The sequence below is a fragment of the Microtus oregoni genome, unplaced genomic scaffold (genome assembly GCF_018167655.1).
Source record: "Microtus oregoni isolate MIOR12 unplaced genomic scaffold, Mior012 000002F_ref0000024, whole genome shotgun sequence".
Lineage (NCBI taxonomy): Eukaryota > Metazoa > Chordata > Mammalia > Rodentia > Cricetidae > Microtus > Microtus oregoni.
Genome location: NW_024543061.1, coordinates 31,344,700 through 31,363,507, shown reverse-complemented (window position 1 = coordinate 31,363,507; position 18,808 = coordinate 31,344,700). Strand labels below are relative to the sequence as shown.

Sequence of the window (18,808 nt, the reverse complement as noted above, 5' to 3'; positions counted from 1 at the left end):
CCGGCCGCGCCCTCCCGCAGCCCACGCGCTCCCGGGCCTCTGCGTGGATTCTCACTTGGTCCTCCGGTGCGCACGGGAGACGGGCCTAACGACCCACGGAAAGCCCGCACAAATCTTAAGTGCAGGCCACGTGGGGCCTCCTGAGCGGAATCGTCCCCGCAGCCCGATCAAGGCCGGATCTAGTAGGGACCGTGTCTAAAGGAACCATTTGTAAAAATCCATCTGCTCTTTTCTCCAGCGGTCATGGTTACCCACGGGAATTCGCGCTCGCTGCGCTGCCCTAGGCCTCTGCGACTGACTGTCCGCGGAGGCTTGTGACAGTGCGGGCGCCTCCTCAAAGACTGCAGGGTGCTCTCGATCTGCAGAGGGAGTTCCAGACTTCAGTCCCAAGCCATCCTGGGCCGCTCTTGCACGACTTAATGAGGAAAGTGAAGCCGTAGAAAACACGTGAGCAGAGGGAGCTGGGTACCCTGCTGTGCCCTTTAACCCACACTATACCTGGTTCCTCAGTCAGCATGAAGAAACCCTCTGAGAGAGAGCACGGGCCTTCCTAGCCACACATAGATAGAGGATCAGGCAAAGCCAGGTGTGTCTGCCTAGGGAGCTTCTTACAAACACCTAGGACATTTGGACAGACCTTCTTCGTGGCATTTCTTACCTGGTACTGGCAGGTGGCCAACCGTTTCCCCCCTGCTTCTCCCAGCTGTCCGTGCTGGAGACAGAATTTGTAGCGCCAGCGGGTCTGGGCCCCCTTAATCAAGGATCTGGGGGCCCTCCAGGTCACTGCGAACGACCCACCAGTTAAACTGAGTCTTAACCAGAGCACTTGAGGCAGCCTGTGCTCATCATAAGCCGCTGGTCATCAACTTTCTGATCTTAGACAAGGTACCCCCTGAGGCTGGGGCATTCTGCAGCCAGGGCTAGCAAGCAAAGCAGGTGGCATTGGCTAGTCTGTAAAGTTGATTGATCCTAGCTCGTCCGCTCAGGGCAGGGTCAGGCTGGGCCAGCACACTTCTCCTCTGCACTGCCTACGCTGGGCTCTGCATTCCTCTCACTCTGTCCAATGTCTCGCACCCCCTAGGAAGAAGTGCAGCCAAAGGTCAAAGGCTCAACAGCAAGCGTGTAGCTGAGCAGCCTTGGCCCAGGGGGAAGATGCCCCAGCTGTCCAGAAACCCATGACCAGCTTAGGGCATTTTGCCTAACCCTGAGTCAGATTAGACCCCCTTGCTTCAGAACCTTCCGGAAGCTCACTCACAGGTAATATATATAACCCAAGCTTTCTCAGTCTCTCTTGGGTCCCTTTCATTCCCCTGACCCCGTCTTCTTGCTCATGTTACTCCAGCCACATGGTCGCCAACTTACCAAGCACCAACTTCAGGGCCTTTGCATATGCTGTTCCCTCTGCCTGGGTATGCTCTGACCCCAAAACTCAACGTGGCTCTCTCCTCCAGGGTTTGTAAGTGATAGATATCTTCGAGGTGAGCCTGCATTTGCACTACCTCTTCCTTCCCCTCTTTTCCTATCCCGTTTAACAGTTCTGGATACTTACTACCTTCTAATTTTTTAAAAAGTTTCACTTTATTCTGTGTTCTCTTGTCTCCTGCAAAGAATGTAAGCTGCACAGAGATTTCTAGATATTCAGAAGCAGAGTTTGCATGGCCAACACCATGCAGAAGCCTGTAATTTTAGGACACGGGAGCAAAGGCAGGATCCCCCGAGCAAGCTGGCTGCTGGACCAACTGGAATTGGTGAGCTCCAGGCTCGGCAAGAGACCCCTGCCTCAATGAACAAAGTGGAGAGAAGTAGAGAAAGACACCTAATGTCAGCGTCAGGCCTCTACTGCACGCATACATATGCGATGTGTGCCAGCCCCCAACATGCATATTCATTCCCCACACACAGAAAAGAAATTAAACAGGGTCCCAGGGATTTACACTAAACGGGACAGTTGGTCCTCTGGGAAATCAGAACAATTTTCTTGTAAGAGACAAAACAAGCTTCTGTGTGATTGACCTGTCCTTTGGTGAGAGAGGAGTGTTGAAGTCTCCTACTATTAATGTGTGGGGTTTGATGTCTACCTTGAGTTCTAGTAATGTTTCTTTTACATAAGTGGGTGCTTTTATATTAGGGGCATAGATATTCAGGATTGAGACTTCATCCTGGTGGATTGTTCCTGTTATGAGTATAAAGTGTCCATCTCCATCTCTTCTGATTGATTTTAGTTTGAAGTCAATTTTGTTAGAAATTAGTATAGCCACACCCGCTTGTTTCTTAGGTCCATTTGATTGAAAAACCTTTTCCCAACCCTTTACTCTGAGCAGATATCTGTCATTGTGGTTGAGGTGTGTTTCTTGTAAACAGCGGAATGTTGGATCCTGATTTCGTATCCAATCTCTTAGCATGTGCCTTTTTATAGGTGTACCCTCTTTTTCCACCATCTAGAAAGAAAAGCTCCCACGTACAGAAGGAAGGACTTATTTGCTTGTTTTCAGAGTTGGAGCTAGATGCTAGGGTCTCAGGCTTGCTAAGCGAGCTCTCCCTGATGCTCCATTTCCACACTCGCTAGAGAGAAGGAAAAGACAACCAGGCAATAGAAACTCTCCACGGGAGACCTGGATGGGACAGAGATCTCACAGCAGCAGAAACATCCCATGCACCATCCATTCAAAGAAATGCCTTATAGAAAAGGCCAGAGAGTGGGTGGTGGTGGCGCACACCTTTAATCCCAGCACTTGGGAGACAGAGACAAGCAGAACTCTGTGAGTTCAAGGCTAGCCTGATCTACAAAGCACGTTCCAGGGCAGCCAGGACTATTACACAGAGAAACCATGTCTCAAACAATAAAAATAAATGAATAAATAAATAAATGAAAAAAGAAAGAAGAGGCCAGAGAGGGTGTCGAGCTCCTAGTCTCTGGGAGTCTTTTAAACTTTAAGAACAATCTTTAGCAGTGGAATGACTTTTATTTCTTCAAATTTGCAGAGTTTTTGTTTTTTGTTTGTTTTTGTTTGAAACAAGGTATTGATATAGATCACAGGTTCTCTTGGTATCCTCCTAGCTCAGCCTCATTTTTGAAAGCTTAATTTAAAAAGACTGATTTATATTTTCCGTGTATGAATGTTCTCTATGTGCACATGTAGGCAGTGCCCATGGAGGCCAGAAGAGGATGTAAGATCCCTGGAACTGAAGTTACAGACAGTTGTGAACCACCATGTGGGTGCTGGGAATCAAATCCAGGTCCTCCGTGAGAATAGCCTGTCCTTTTAAATTCTGAGCCATCTCCCTAGCATCATGTATTTTAATTTTAAATAACCTTTTAATAGAAAAACTTACATTGCTTTTAAAAGGAAATAAATGGATATAAAATACGTTATTTGAGCCAGGCAGTGGTGGCACATGCCTTTAATCACAGCACTCGGGAAGCAGAGGCAGGCTGATCTCTGTGAGTTCAAGGCCACCCTGGTCTACAAGAGCTAGTTCCAGGACAGGCACCAAAGCTACAAAGAAGCCTTGTCTTGAAAAACAAACAAAACATGTTATTTGAGTATCATATGACTTTGCCTGTAAAAACGCCTAGTACTGAGTCCTCTGGGGGTGTTGATATTTTCCTCATGTTTTCTCGCAAATTTTATACGTTTTATCAAGATATATTTGATTTTAGAGTCCTTCTTTCTCTACTTTTCCTTTTTTATTGTTGCTTTAGAATTGCTATACTTTCCTCCCCTTAATAGTTGCTATTTAATCTGGTGCATAGTGCATTTAAGGTAAGAGCTCTATCACTGAGCCCAGACTCAGGTATATCCTTTTAGCAGGAAAATAGAAGTCGTTCTCCTTGTCAGGCACATATTCTTCTATTGTTTCCTTATTTCCTGAGGTATCTTTATGGCCAGATTTCTCCTGTTCAGACCTCTGCTCAAATGTCACATGAGCCCATGGCTTTCTTGATCCCCAGGTCTGAAAGAGTCTGCCCTGCTCTCTGATCTCTGGCCTTGGTTCATCTCATTTCATGGTTCTGGTTTTCTAGTTTTTACTTATGTGTCATTGTCCATCTTTCCCACAAGTCAATAAGCTCTTTAAGGTCATGGATTTGGACTGGAGATAGAGTTCTTGCCTGACTTGTGGGGCCAGGGTTTGATCTCCCGACACAGCACACACGCGCAAGCACACCTACTCACGGATAATAAAATAAAGGACGTGTATCTTGGATTGACATTCTCCTGGTTAGCTTAGCTTCATTTCCTCTCCCATGCACATGTTCACAGATCCAGTTGCACCCCCAAATCTGCAGCCCTCCCCCTGACAGCTACTGACAACGGGGATCTCATCCTGCTGGCTTGTTCCTGCAGAGGCAGACCTCTGAAGCAATGCAGGTGGACTCAGCAGGAGTCCCGTGGGGTACTGGCCAGGGCTTGTCTTGCGTGGGATGCCTGCTTCCCTGGCAGCTCACTTCGTTACAGCATGAGCAAGCATGAAGCTACAAGTCCAGGACGAGGTGTCACAGAGAAGGTTTCCCAAGGCCTTCCTCCTTGACTTGGAGACGCGGCCCTCTTCTCACCCAGTTCCTGTATGATCTTCCCTGTGTTTGTCTGTGTCCTGATCTCTTCTCCTAAGAATTCTATCCCAGTGGCTTTTTTTTTAAAATTTAATTCCATCTTTGAAGGTCCTGTTTCCAGAACACAGACTTTCTGAAGGACTGAAGTTAGCGTCATGACATAAGCATTGGGAGAGACATCCAGTTCTTGACCCTTGAGTCCCTTGGGTAAACAGCTCTCCTAAAGCTGCCTCACCTGCAGCCATTTAAGTAATCCCAGTCCAGTTACCCAAGGGAGGTTGAGGCCACACTGCACACTGCCGGGCCCTACCCCCACAGGGGTTGGCAGCCCAAGGGTCCTGCTGGCTGGTAATCCTCAGCCGACAGCCACAAAACAAGCCCCTGTCCAAGTGACCCTGATGTTCAAGGCTCTAATCAGTTACATGCATGCCAACAGGCCTCTTGTCCCACCTCAGGGAGGAAGTTGATATGGGTAGCAAAACAAGGGTCTGGGTGTTCCGCCTCATTTCAAGCCCTGCTCCTGAGCCTTGGGTGTACGATTCCAGGCAAGTAGCAACCCTTCCATTCCTGTCCGAAAATGAGAATGACCCTGAGGTGTCTGGACCCTGGAGAAAACTCATTCAGATCCCCTGTGCAGAGGGCTATGGGAATATTGTCAATCAGAGCCTGAGGAGATGCACCCTTGGAACCCACATGGTCTCTCCTAGCTTCCCAGCTGGGGACAGAACTTGGGTGCTGCCTGGCTGTTCCTGCTGGGTGCAGGGATCCCAGACACCGGATGGAACTGTGATGCTGGGGTTCCCTGTCCAGTACTCTCCAGGCCACGCTACCGTCGGAGGCTTCCTGTCTATCAGCCCTGCATCCTGGCTGGTGCTGTTCTGCTACAGTTAACTCCTCTCTCTCCTGAGTCTCCCAGACATTGCCCCTGTACTCTCCCACAGGTCCTTCCCCAGGGCGTCTGCTTCTCTGAGGACAGAACTAATGCAGGGAGCCATTCTGTGGCTTGCTCAGGAATTGAGTGAATTACATACCAAACATTAGAAAAGCGCCTGGAACCAAGTAGAAGTTTATGAGTTGGGGCCACAGCTCCTTCCTGTAAGCCAGTCTCAGGGACTACAACTACCCAGTGTATAGAGGTCTGATAGACAGTAAGTGTCTGAGGTCATATGTCATTCATCTGCATGTGCCTGCTGACATCCCCCTGTACTCAATAAATGCATAATTACTACATTGCAAATAATAATAAGCTATGTACTTAAAGAGTCGGTCTACAACTAAGTTAATGAATCTACTCTATAGGCAACTAGACTAATTTATTGCAAAGATTTATTTTTATTTCACATGTATGGGTGTTTTGCCAGCATGTATGTCTATGCACCATATGCATGCAGTACCCATGGAGGCTGGAAGTGGGTGTCCAATCCCCTGGAACTGGAGTTTACAGATGGTTGTGAGCCTCCATGTGGGTGCTGGGAACTGAACCCAAGACCTCTGCAAAAGGCTTCTTAGGCCCGGAGTGTGCTCCACTTCCGCTGACCTCAGGCCCTTTGCACCACTGCTTCCCTTTCCCAGTCACCTCTATATTCCTAGGTCAGAGCTAACATTTACCCGACCTTCTTTATAGCTAGTACCTCTTTTTCTAAGCATTTTTCTACATTTGTAGTGATCCATTAATTAGTGTGTTCGTTAATTAATCCTTGTCTCCCATGGTGGCATTGCCAATATCGCTCAGTCTCCTATTCTTAGAACTTCTAGTTCTCAACAGAATGACCCCAAGGAAAGACCATGTCTCTTGACGCCCCTGTAGATGGCAGAAGCGAGGGTGGAAGCTCTGGGTTAGCCTACTCGTGCTTCTCTGAAGGTAGGGACCAGGAGAACTCTCAGGGGCTAAGCAGACAAGGCCATTGTCTGGGAGGGGATGCCAGGGGAGAAGACTGTAGACAGCTCGTGCAGGGCATCTGCTTTACCAGGCAGGCTCTCAGGAGAGTAACTGAGACACGACGTGTTAAGACAACGTTGCTTTGAGTCTCTGTTGCAAATGGTTAATGGCTACCGGTAGTCTCCGAAGCGTAAGGATCTGACTTAGGGTTCTTGCCTTGGGATGGCTTGAGTGGCACCTTGTAGAGCTCTGGCTTTGGACCTTCCCAGGCTACTGAACTGCGGTCTGATGCTCCCTTGGTGCTGGGCAGCAGCAGTGACCACAGTTCCCAGTCAGCTGCCTGCCAGAGGCTGTGATGCAGGTGCAGGGGTTGTGTGCAGGGTGATTTATGCGAGGCGCTGAATGCAGGGTGCCATGTACAGGAACTGTGTACAAGGTACTTGGGTACAGATGCTGCAGGGTGTTATGTAGAGAGTGTTGTGTGCAAGGTTCTGGATACAGGTGCTGTGTACAGTGTGCCATGCTGCGTTGCTGAGTGAGGCTGCTCCATATATTAGGGGTATTCAGTGCATTTTCTATTTTGGGGAGTTTGTCGGGAGGGGATCCTGCTGTGTCTGAGGAGGGTCTGCCCATGAGGGACCAAGTCTGCTCCTAGTCATCTCCCAGCTAGCCTGGTGGGATGGGCTGCACATTGCAGAGCAGCAGTGAAGTCAAATGCAGTAGCAGCCTCTTTATCTCCCACTCTGGAGAAGCTAGAGGATGGGGCTGTGTGACGCAGGGAGCTGTGCTGGCAGTGGCAGGCAGGAGGTAGTAGCCAGGAAATACAACCCCAGGTCATTGACAGAGCCTCCGAGTTCTTTCTGAGAAGCTTTTATGAATCCCCAGTTGATACAATAAGTCACTTTCCTGAGTGCCCATCAGATGCCAGGTACAGGGCCAAGGGCCAACAGAGGTGTGTCCTCTATGCCAGCTTGGTCCCAATGCTTGACAGATTCTGCCTCACTTCTCCAACTCAGTGTCCCTAGGACGTTGGTGCTGTCCTATAGGCATGGGCATAAGAGTCCATAGGAGGAGCTGGCACCATCAGGACAGGAGTGAACTCCTGTCTGCGTAAAGTGTGATGGTACCATGAAAACTCAGCCCAAAGCCTGACTGGCAGGGTCTGCCTGAGGAATCACATGGCAATGACATGTGGGTGACAGGAGAAGAATCCTGAGCCCAGACCTGCTTGACCTACTGGGGAGGAGGTGAAGTCTCGGTCAGAACTGAAGATGCGTCCAAATGCCACCCTAGGCCCCAGCATGCCCTCCCGAGCCATATAGCATGGGCCTCACCTGGTGACAGTGAATCTCCCCTCCCTGACTGAAGGGAGACTTAACATAGGTCTGTCATGCCAACCTCGGGCTGAAGTTCCCACCAACCTCGTCTAGCCACCTGTTCTGTAAGCCCAGCAGAGTCAAAGTGCTGCCATCCTCATCAAATCAGCCATGCCAGCTGCCGAAAGATCACCACAGCTGGGCTTGTTGACTGTTGATGCTGCCTCATGGAGGGAGGGCGGGGAGGGTTCTGGGATCCTAGCCAGAGTAGCCAGTCCCACCTCCCAGCTAGCCATATGCAATTCTGCCCTGATTGGCAAGTGACCTGGGGAAGGGCTGGAGAATAGAGGTGGGGAAGGGCCTCCATCCACACAGTCATTGGAGAATCATCATCCCTGATGGCTGTGGACCTTTAAAATTAGACACACCTAATAGATACCTTTGAAGTGTGGCTGCTCCTGCCTGTAACCCCTCACCCGTACTCTATAGGTTCTCCAGAGTGAACTTTGGTGCCCTTACTCCTCCGTTTGCTGTAGGACCTTAAGAGGTGCAGTAGGTGTTTCTGTCTCTGAGGAAAGAATTTTCGTAACACCAGCTCTCAAGGGGCTGAAGGGTGTCCTGGAGTTGTTGAGGAGGGAACCCTGGAGATCTGGAGATGGCTACTCTCCCTTCCAGCCCTACACTAGCCATCTCTCAGATACTAAAGGGAGTTCCAGTACTGGCTCAGGCAGAGGAGGGGCAGGGTATGCAGGTCGCTTCTTGCTCAGGGTGACTTTAACCTCGCTTCTGGTTGAAGAAAGCCAGACTCTTACTCTAACTCACTCTTTTAACCCTTTTCTTATCTTTTCTTTTCTTTTCTTTTTTTTTTTTTTGATTTTTCGAGACAGGGTTTCTCCGTAGCTTTTGGTTCCTGTCCTGGAACTAGCTCTTCTAGACCAGGCTGGCCTCGAACTCACAGAGATCCGCCTGCCTCTGCCTCCCGAGTGCTGGGATTAAAGGCGTGCGCCACCACCGCCCGGCTAACTCACTCTTTTAAAATGAGGACACTGAAACCGGGTTAAACTGGCGTCTCCACAGCCCACCTATGCTCTGCAAGTAGCTGCCACAGGTCTACAATCAGGAACCAACTTGAAGACATGACCAGGTGTTCTGTTAGTTTTCCAGCAAACATATTTTCCCTGCCATTTGAGAAGTATTAGAAGCTCATCAAAAAACAAAATAAACGACAACAGACCCTCTCATTGGCTGTGGCCTGTGTGTGCAGTAGACTGTTGCTTGTCACCTCAGACAGATGTTTTGTTTGTTTTAAAGCACCAGGGATGGAACTCAGGGCCTCATCTCCAACCTTCGTGGTCAACTTAATTCACAGTTTAAAAAGACCATTTTATAAAGCTTAAGGTGGAAAAAATATGTGAGCCTGTCCTGGGTGCTCAGGCCAGTAATCTCAGCAAGTGGGAGGCTAAGGCAGGAGGATTGCTATGAGCTCAAGGCCAGCCAGGGCTACTAATAAGATCTTGCCTCAAAAGAGAAAGAGAGATAGAGAGGGGGAAGAAAGAAAAGAAGGAAAAACTGTTACACAAACTCTGTGCAGTTCTACCTAAAGAAAAAAAATAAACAGAAACGAACGAGAGGTTCAGCAACTTGTACCAGTGACGTTACCCAATATTTACACTGAGATCTCGGCGTGAGTCATCACTTCAGCGCCTCCTCTTGCATTTCTGCGTGTTCCTACAATGGGCATGCCTACTTAAAAATAGAACCAGTAAGAGAGTTTTACTGTTTTTTTTTAAAAAAAAATCATGTAAGAGTTATTTATATGTTATTTTTTTATGAGGGTAGAAGTAATATTGTCCTGCCTGGTGCCATACGCCAGAAATCATGTACTCTGGAGGCAGATCAAGAAATTTGTCTTAAACACGCACACACACTTTCTTATTGTTCAAAATGTCAGGAAATACAAGCACGTATTGAAAGAAAAGGAAATGTGGATGGTCACACCATTGTTAAGTTTTCTTATTGCATAACAAAAGAGGCACATTTTGAAGGTAGAGCCCCGCTTTGGAGACTTTTTAAAAATCATAATCAAAGACATTGGGCAGGGCTAAAGAGATGGCTCAGCGGTAAAGTACTGGCTGCTGGGCTGCTCCTGCACAGGTCCTGGGTTCATTTCCCAGCGCCCACATGGAGGTTCACAACCACCTATAGCTCTGGTTCCAAGGGATCAAATGCCTATTTCCGGCCTCTGAAGGCACGGCATGTACCTGGTGCATATATATACGTGCAGGCAAAACACCCATACATGTAAAATAAGAATAAATCTTGACAATAAATAATAGTCTAGTTGCCGTTAGAAGTAGATTCATTCACTTAGCTGTAGACCTTTTGTTTCTTTGTTTGTTTTTTTCTAAGATGGGGTTTCTCTGTAGCTTTGGAGCCTGTCCTAGAACTACTCTTTGTAAACCAGGCTTGCTTCCAACTCACAGAGATTCTCCTGCCTCTGCCTCTTGAGTGCTGGGATTAAAGGCGTGCGCCACTGCCACCCAGCTTGTAGACCTATTTTTAAATAGATATTTCCTTCATATTTGCTATGTGGTAATTATGTATTTATCGAGTACAAGGTGATGTCAGCAGATGCATGCAGATGAGTGACATATGGCCTCAGACACCTACTGTCCCTCTAGGCTGGGCTAGGAGCATTCAAAATCCTCACAATGAGCTACTGGAGGTTAAAAGTGATTCCTCAAGTTCAATTTAGAAAATTCGATTTTACTATCACATATAAAATTATAATAAAAAGCCAGACCTGCAGGCATAGGCTTGTCATCCCAGTTATGTGGAGGCGGAGGCCTGGTCTACCGAGTGAGTTCAGGGTCACTTTAGGTGACTTAGTAAGACCCTGTCTCAAAATGAAAAATACAGAAGGGGCCGAGGCTGAGGATGAGAGTCAAGGCTGCTGCCGTGCATGCGTGAACCCAGTGTCCAGTGCCCAGAACAGCAAACGCAACATCAATGGCAATAAATTTTTTTGGTGTGTATGTTTCTGCATATTTATCTTACTTTGGGATTGGGGGTGTACTGGGGACGGAAGCCAGGGCCACCTGACCTTAAGCATATGTTCTGAGTTCCACCCTAATGCTTTTCTGACCCTCTGTCCCTCTTTCCTGCCTTCCTTTCAGGGTCTATCTCCCCACTCACCCACTCATTTCTCTTGAGATAGTGTCTTTTGTAGCTCAGACTGGCCTTTTCTTCTCATGGTGTGGTTGAGGCTGACCTTGTATGACCTCTACCACCTCACTGCTAGGATTACAGGCATGAGCCATCATGCCCAGTCTATACAGTGCTGGGCTGGAACCCAAGGCTTTCCGTATAACAGGCAGGCAAACACTCTGAATCACGTTCCCAGCCTCTATCTTGCTTCTTAAAGCAGAATTTGAAGAACAGGACAGTGAACCAAGGGTTTTTCATTGCGACGTTTGTGTCTCGATTGCTCTCTAGGATCTCCAGTCCTGCAGGTCCCTGCCCCAGCGGGCTCCAGGCTTCCTTCTCTGGGTCCGTGTCAGCTCTCAGGGCCGTGGCTTAGTAAAAGCGTGACAGCTGATGGCCAATCTTACAAGTGAAAGCATGTCACCGTGTTGCTCTGCGCCCCCGTAATTGCTAGATGCACATTCCCAAGTGCTCATTTGCTCCTGACTAACATCGTGAGTCCCTAGGGAGGGCCTGTGTGCAGCCCCTTGCAGATCTGGTATCCAGACTTTTTAGGTATCTTACCCAGAGATACCTAAACCCAGTCTTATCTGTGCCCAACATGCTTTTGAAATAGCAGAATTTGTTTACATTTCTAAAGCCAAATACAGCCATGGATTCTGCCTTTGGCATCTGCTGAGAAAAAAAGAATCCCTCTGCATCAAAGTCCTGTGTGTATTTTGTCCCATTGTCTTCCCACAAGGAATTAGCCTATGAGACCAGGTGATGAAACCTCTTCTGAGTAGTTGGAATTTTATCTTACCCCAGGCCAAAGTCAGAATCTCACCTGTACAGACTGGACACGCCTGGCTTGCCTGCCTCCCCTTTGATCTTGCCTTAGGATGTTTGAGGTCAGGAGATTCCCACCTGAATGAACAGAGGAGCCTCCTGCTGATCGACAACTCGGCCTGAGCCAGAGGCACAGAGGACTCAGTAATCCAGGCCAGCTTGAGACTGGGGTTGTATAATACTCTAAAGTCATGGCAGCGAGCACTGACCTCCCCAGAAAGAGGCTTTTTCCTCATGCTCTTAGGCTGTGCCAGGTGCTACAGGGCAGGTGTGTCACAACTCAGGTCTCAGACAAGGAACTGGGAGTCTAAAGAGCACACAGAGAAGCAGGGACCCAGTCCAGACTGCAGAGGGTGACACGCTCCTTCTGCTTCTGGGACAGAACTGTCCCCTGGGGTCAGTGACACCTAGCTGCAGCTGTCAGGTTGAAGGAGTCCTATGGAACCTTTCAAGGCAAAGGGGAAGACTGTTGAGGTTGGGGACAAGAATCAGCACTCCAGAGGTGAGGACAGCCCGAAGGGAGGGGTACTTGGGTTGGTGCCCCACTGCTCAGTCTTTGGGTCTGGGGATTGGGGTGATGGTGCAGGAGACAGGTGTTTGATAGAGCCACATGTAAGGCCCTGCCCCAAAGTCTGGAGAGAGGACAGCCTAGCGAGCCAGCACAGCTCTCTGAAGCCCTCACATATGCTTAGCCCTGTCTGTCATGATGGGCATGGCTGTGCTATAGACAGGCAGACAGGACAGGACAGAACGTGACAGGTGTTTCCGAGAATGGACTTTGTATAGAGATCTAAAGGATTCAAGTGCCTAGCCAGGCGGAGGGTCCGGCAAGAAGAGTCCTGGCTAGGAGCCTAGGGCGCGCAAAGGTCCCTAGGCAAGGCTGGCTCAAAGGCCGAAGCCTGTGCCAGTGTGGGTGGAGCCTGAGGAGGGCACCAGAGGACCCTGCCAGTGTTCCAGCTGCCAGGATGGTGACACATGAGCTGGCTTCCAGAGCAGGAGTGGTTATATGAGGCTCAGAGTCACTCAGTCAATCATGAGAGGGTACACAAGAAAAGCCCATCTTCTCTGCTTCTACTGCCAAGGCTACCACAGGGGCCATTCCCTAGAGATGCTGGCCCAAATGGTGTGTCCATTAAAAAAATTTACTGTTGCCAAGTGGTGGTGGTGGGGGCAGGCCTTTAATCGCAGCACTGGGACAAAGCCAGGCAGGTCTCTGAGTTTTAAGACCAGCCTGGTCTACAGAGCCAATTCCAGGTCAGCCAAAGCTTTGCAGAGAAAACCACAAACAAATGCACTGTTATTGTTAAGGGGGAGGGTGCACATGCATGCCATGGTGTACACGTGGTGCTAGCTCTGCTTCTACCTTCACATGGATTCCAGGACTCAAACATGTATTTCCAGACCTGCACAAGCTGACCAATCTCGCCAGACCCCAAGCGTGTCCATTTTAAGACCCAGTGATTGTGACATGTCTTGCTTGTCCCCATTAGCGAGACTATCCTGCATGGTTATTCAGGCAATTCCTGGGTGGCTGTGTTGTGGGAGGATCCACACTTGCCTCACCAGCGCCTCCTGCTGGTGTTGCCTTCGCTTCTGCAAACAGGCAGTGAGTGCCCCATCAGAGACCACGTACATCAAGCTTCTGACGCATCTGACAGGAGAGGAAGAGAGTGAAGACCAGGTCAGAGGGTTTATATCTGTAATTCTAGAACTCAGGAGGCTGCAGCAACAGTCTCTGTGAATTGGAGGCCAGCCTTGTCTACAATATGGAACCCTGTCTCAAAAAAAAAAATTAAAAATTAAAAAAAGCCCCATTGATTCACAAGTCTTGATGTGAGGGTCCCTGAGACAGAAGTTGGTTAAATGGCTCCTGCTTTTTCCGCTTGAGTAGTACCAGAATGCACCGGGGCCCTGGCCAACTCCCATTCTTCTTACAATCACTAGCAGTCCTGGCACAATGCAGGGCTGCCTCCGCTGCAACTCTTAGAGGAGTATCTAACTACAAGCCTCCTTGGCCACCCTCAGCCATTCTCTCTAGAACCCGGATGTCTGCACCCACCTGGAAATGGTCCCTCACCTGGTCTTCTGACTGGGGCTCTCTTCTATGCCTCTGGCTGATTCAAGGTGTTTTTTACACAGCCTTGGGCATCTGGTTGGAAACATCTGGAGTCTTGAGCCCCAAGAAAGTGAGGTCTGTGACCTTCAATGTCTGTGCCGGAGCATGTGTCTGCAGGGAAGTATCTAGGGTGCAGATCCCAACTCACCCGCTGTCTGTCATATGCGGTCCTGTTTCAGGTCCAGCCCCAAGGAGGGCAGTTAAGTGGTACTCAGCCCTACCCCAGAGACTGTTAAAGGACAGGGCGTCTGCATCTCTAGGTGATAGCCATGACATTCCCAGTTCAGTCTCTGCCATGCCACAGGCTGTGGGGGGCGGGGGCATCAGCCCCACCAGAGAATGTAGCAGGCAAGCATATTTACCTTTGAGAGAGTTACACGAGAAGGTAAGAAGCAGGAAGCAGGTCTACTTCTGTGCATCCCAGACAGCCAGGGACATGATGTCAGACAGGATGGAAGCAACAAGACAAGAAATAGAATGGTGGTGCTAGGGAACCAGAAGATTGTTTAGCCAGAAGGTGGCAGAAGTCTTGAAGGGGAGGTTAGGAAGGAGGCTACAGTCAGAGCAACGGTCCTGGGGCAGCGAGTCTGGTGTGATAAAGAAGCAGAAGGGAGGCTAGTGTGACCTTGAGCAGCCAAAGGACAGTCAGAAAAGAGCAAACATTGGACTTTGTGGGCTCCAGGGAGGATGTGACTCGAGGTGAGCTGAGACTTCTGGGTAATGGCGTGGTCCAGCCCAGGTCTCCTGAAAATCTCTCAAGCTGTCTCACCAGGAGGAGAATATGGAGGAGGTGGGTAGATCCAAGAGGCCGGAGGCGGGGGTGTCTATCATGTGCTAAGGACAATTCGGGGAGGGCGGCCTCAAGGTGGCTCCTCACCAGGGTCCTTAGCAGATCATTGCTCACCAGTGGCTCTGCTCTGAGTGCGTGAGGAACATCAAGTCGCATAGCCTGGTAAAGGACTGTTTTAATCTATTACAGAGATCACACAGAACGGTTAATGAACTCATCATAAGCCACACAGATAGAAGACCATGGAGTCAAGATTTGGACCCACGTTGTTGGAAACCAGAACCCAGGCTCTTAAAAGGAAGATCATAATGCCTCCCCTATAAGAAACTATTTATAAAGGCAACAAAACCCTGGGCCTCTATCAGGAAGGTGAGCCGCTGGAAGACGGGTGGAGGTTAGTCTGACTGTAAGCTGCCCCATGGATCCACCAGGGAAGAATTAGTTCGAGTTGGCCTGGGGAGTCCTCCCCCCATCTCCATTTTATCTTCTGGGAATGTGGGGAAGGGAGGATTAGCCACCCAATGAAACACTGGCATGGGGAACCTGGAAGAATGGGAAAGACAGCTCTGGAAATGGACCAGTCACAGGCAGGAGAGGTCAGTGGAGGGGACCTTGGAGAAGGGACATGGAGCTGTGTTACAGGTTCCTAAGGCACTGGGCATTTGGGATGCAGGGAAGTTTAGGAACGCGCCTCCATTCACACTGACTGGTCCTATAAGAAGGGACCCTGATCAAGGTCATGGCGCTGAGACCTGACAAGCTCAGCTAGGACGAAAACCTACCATGGTGGGTAACAAGTCCATCACTTGCACTACTGAAACCATGTCTAGACCCACAAGGACCCTTCCACGGTAAAGTGGACTCCTGTGCTCCTGTCAGGAACCAGCACGCCTGGGGATACAAGGGCCCTACAGTGACTGACCAGAGAGAGCCTTTGCTTGCTCTGTGAAAACCCACCGGTCTCTCCATTCCTTCGTCTAGGTCAGAGATGTCTCTGCTGACAGGAGGCCCCTACTCTTGCAGGATCCTGTCTCTCAGGCTCACCTGACCATTCATTGAAAACAACCCCCAGCCCATCCCTCCCCCATAGGCGGCAGCTTCTCTGCAGGCCCCAGTCTGGCCTGGCCTGCTGCCACTAGCCCACACTGGCCCTGGGCCTCCCTCCGTGAGAAAGTCCCTCCGGGAGGATTTGCCATCTTTTGTTCTCGGCTGCACTTGCTGTCGTGAGCTGAGTGCTGAAGCAGTTTTTCCAGTGCAGACCAAGGCTAAGCTAGCCTGCTCAGTCTGGGACCCATGGGGTCGGGAGACGGGCGGGCTGCAGCGCTGCCCTTGGGGACTGAGGTGTCCCTAACCCCCTCGAGGACCCCCTCACACAGCTGACAATAGTGGCTGCACAACTCCTTTGCTGAGGTCACCAGGCTGCCTGTGTTCTGGAGTCTGGAGTCCCCTATCTAATTCTGAGCTCTGCCCATGAGGTCCCAGGACTGTTGTTCCCCAGTGAGTTCCCCAAAACATTTGAGAAGCCCTTGCTTTGCTCCTGGCCCAGATGGAAGTGTTTCCTTGCTGGTAACCTCTGGGGGTGAACCAATTCCACATGGGCATGGCTCGGGTATGAGCAGGCCATAGCACAAAGGTGCTTCAGGCCGGTGCTATTATGTCCCTATTACCCTCATGTCATTAGCCGTGTGCTCCTTGTCCAGCCAAGCTTCCAGAGGTGTAAACCCATCAGAGTGTCCACCTTTCAGACAACCAAATGGCCAGTGAAGATGAGCTCGGTGTCCAGCTAAGTGTCCAGATGTCAGGACACTTGGAGAAGTGAGGCTTACTCATTCTTTGCTATATTACATTAACTGCTTATGGGGGTAGGCAAGTGCTCGACCACTGGGCTGCACTCCCAGCCTGAGATTATACAAGTATTGTAGTTCATAAGAACACGCTGGCCTCTTCCGGTGCAGGGACGACCCAGCCACGGGTGTTTTCCCTGCGTCCACTGAGACAGTAGCTGGTGTGCAGATGGCCATCCTTGCCACGTTCACTGCTTAGCAAACATTCCAGAGCTCAGCCCCTGTAACAGTGGCAACATCGGCTGTGTTCCCAGATCTGCCAGCTAGGGTTTGTGTGAGGGGGAGCCACTCATGACACATAGCATCATTGGGGATGATGGGAAGGATGGAGGCTGGAGTTAGCTGAGAGATTGCTTTCACCTCCCTCTCTGCGCATCAATGCTGATTCCCAGTGAGCTGAGCTCTTAGCTGCGACACCCACACATGGGTCCTCTATGCAGCTACACCTCCCACTTTCTGGAGGCTGTTTCCTAAGCAGCCCAGGAGAGCACTGGGAAGAGGCTGTGTCAGCTTTTATGATCCAGTCTTGACAATCAGGCCTCATCCTATTGATCCAGGCAGTGTGGAGACCCATCCATGACCAAGGGACCAGAAACAAGCAGTCCCTGTGTCCTGACACAGAGCAGCAAGATCCCAGGAAAGCATATGAGTGGATATACTGCTTTGGCTAATTTATTCTTTTACATTTGTGTGTGTGTGTGTGTGTGTGTGTGTGTGTGTGTGCGCGTGCATATAGGCCAGACACTGACACTAAGTGTCTTCCTCAATAATTCTCCAAATAACAATAATAATTGCTATTATTGTTTTATCATTATTGGTTTTGTTTTGTTTTGAGACAGGGTTTCTCTGTGTAACAGCTCTGGATACTAGGAACTCACTTTGTAGATCAAGTTGACCTCGACCTCAAAGATCCACCTGCCTCTGCCTTACCAGTGCTTCTCACTGAACCTGGTTCAGTGGTTCAGCAGACTGCAAGAACCCAGCTGTCTTCACCTCCCCAGTGCCTGGCTTATGTGGGCGCTGAAGAGTCAGACCCAGGGCTTTATACTGGCACAGCAAACACTTCAGCAACTGAGCCATCTCTGTCCCAGATGGCAGACTTTTAAATAAACGATTGTGTGTCAATTGATTATCTAGATAGAGAGGACAGAAAATTAAATTCCCACCCTGATGTGTGCAAAGCTGCTTTCTGGGTGGGGTAGGACAAAAGCATGAAGGATGCATCTGCAAAGGTTCAGGGTAACGAAGGCACCTGACAAAGAACAGATATCCACAAGGCATGGACTGCAGCTAACAGGGGCAGAAAGAGGAAGGCATGCAGGAAGGATGCCCAGTGACATGTCGCAGAAGAAAGCTGAGAGCCATTCAGCACTTGAGGAGATATCAGTCCCTCACTGTCCATGGTGGTAAGCAAGTTAAAGCCACACTAAAGCCGTGGTGTCCGGGGTGACACACAGCAGCGTCAAAGGCACAAGGGAGGCAGAGGCAGGAGGAGCAGGGTCTCAAGGCCACCCTCAGCTATGTAATAAATTCCAGGCTAGCCTGGGCTAAACGAGACACTGTCTCAAAAAGCTCATACCAAAGTATGGTTCTACTTAAGTCTAGCTCGGTGAACCAACGGGTTTATTTGGTTTGTTTACAAGAGCATGGGTGAGGGGTTTATACCAGGAGTATTGGTGAGCACCCCAAACAGTTGCATCATGGGAAAGTCCCATTTCAGCGTGGGTGAGGACTTCCCAACCACTGCCTACATGGAGTCCCCTCATCAATTAACCTTCCGCCTCCATGCACTCGGTCTGCCCGGTGCCCCAGATACCGTGAGCATCAGGTGACGTGTGACAACCTCCCCACTATCTCTTTTTTTATAGGGAAAGTCAGCAGGCCCAATACTGAGGGCCTCTTGCCAGCAGCCACAGCTGCTCCGAAGATGGTAACTACTATCGTGCTTGGAGGACTGTGTTCCAGAGCAGCAAGGAAAGGAAGGAACCTTAATTCACCCGCTCGGGAGTGGAGTCAGCACAATGGCTTGGGAAAGCAGCGTGACATGATCTAGTGACATAAACTCATATCCATGCCATGAGCAGCCACTGCCACAGTGAGCATGCGAGAGCAGCGGCTTTCCATGCATCGAGATGTGTGCTGCTTGTGAGAGGGAAAGTGACACAGAATAAATATTCTCAGTAAAATGGACAAATACCCCATGCTGGCTTCCTACAGGGGGAGGCTCCCAGCAGCAATGGAGCCACACAAGCCATGTGCTCCTACCGTGGCCGTGGTTC

General features: G+C 49.7%; 1 long non-coding RNA gene across 1 annotated transcript; it reads left to right on the top strand.

The window, feature by feature from the left end:
• The first annotated feature begins 949 nt into the window (after nucleotides 1-949).
• LOC121434940 lies at nucleotides 950-18,595 on the top strand. Its single transcript, XR_005972530.1, has 3 exons — nucleotides 950-1,257; nucleotides 14,875-15,054; nucleotides 18,398-18,595. It is a non-coding gene; the product is annotated as an uncharacterized LOC121434940 (long non-coding RNA).
• The last annotated feature ends 213 nt before the right edge of the window (nucleotides 18,596-18,808 follow it).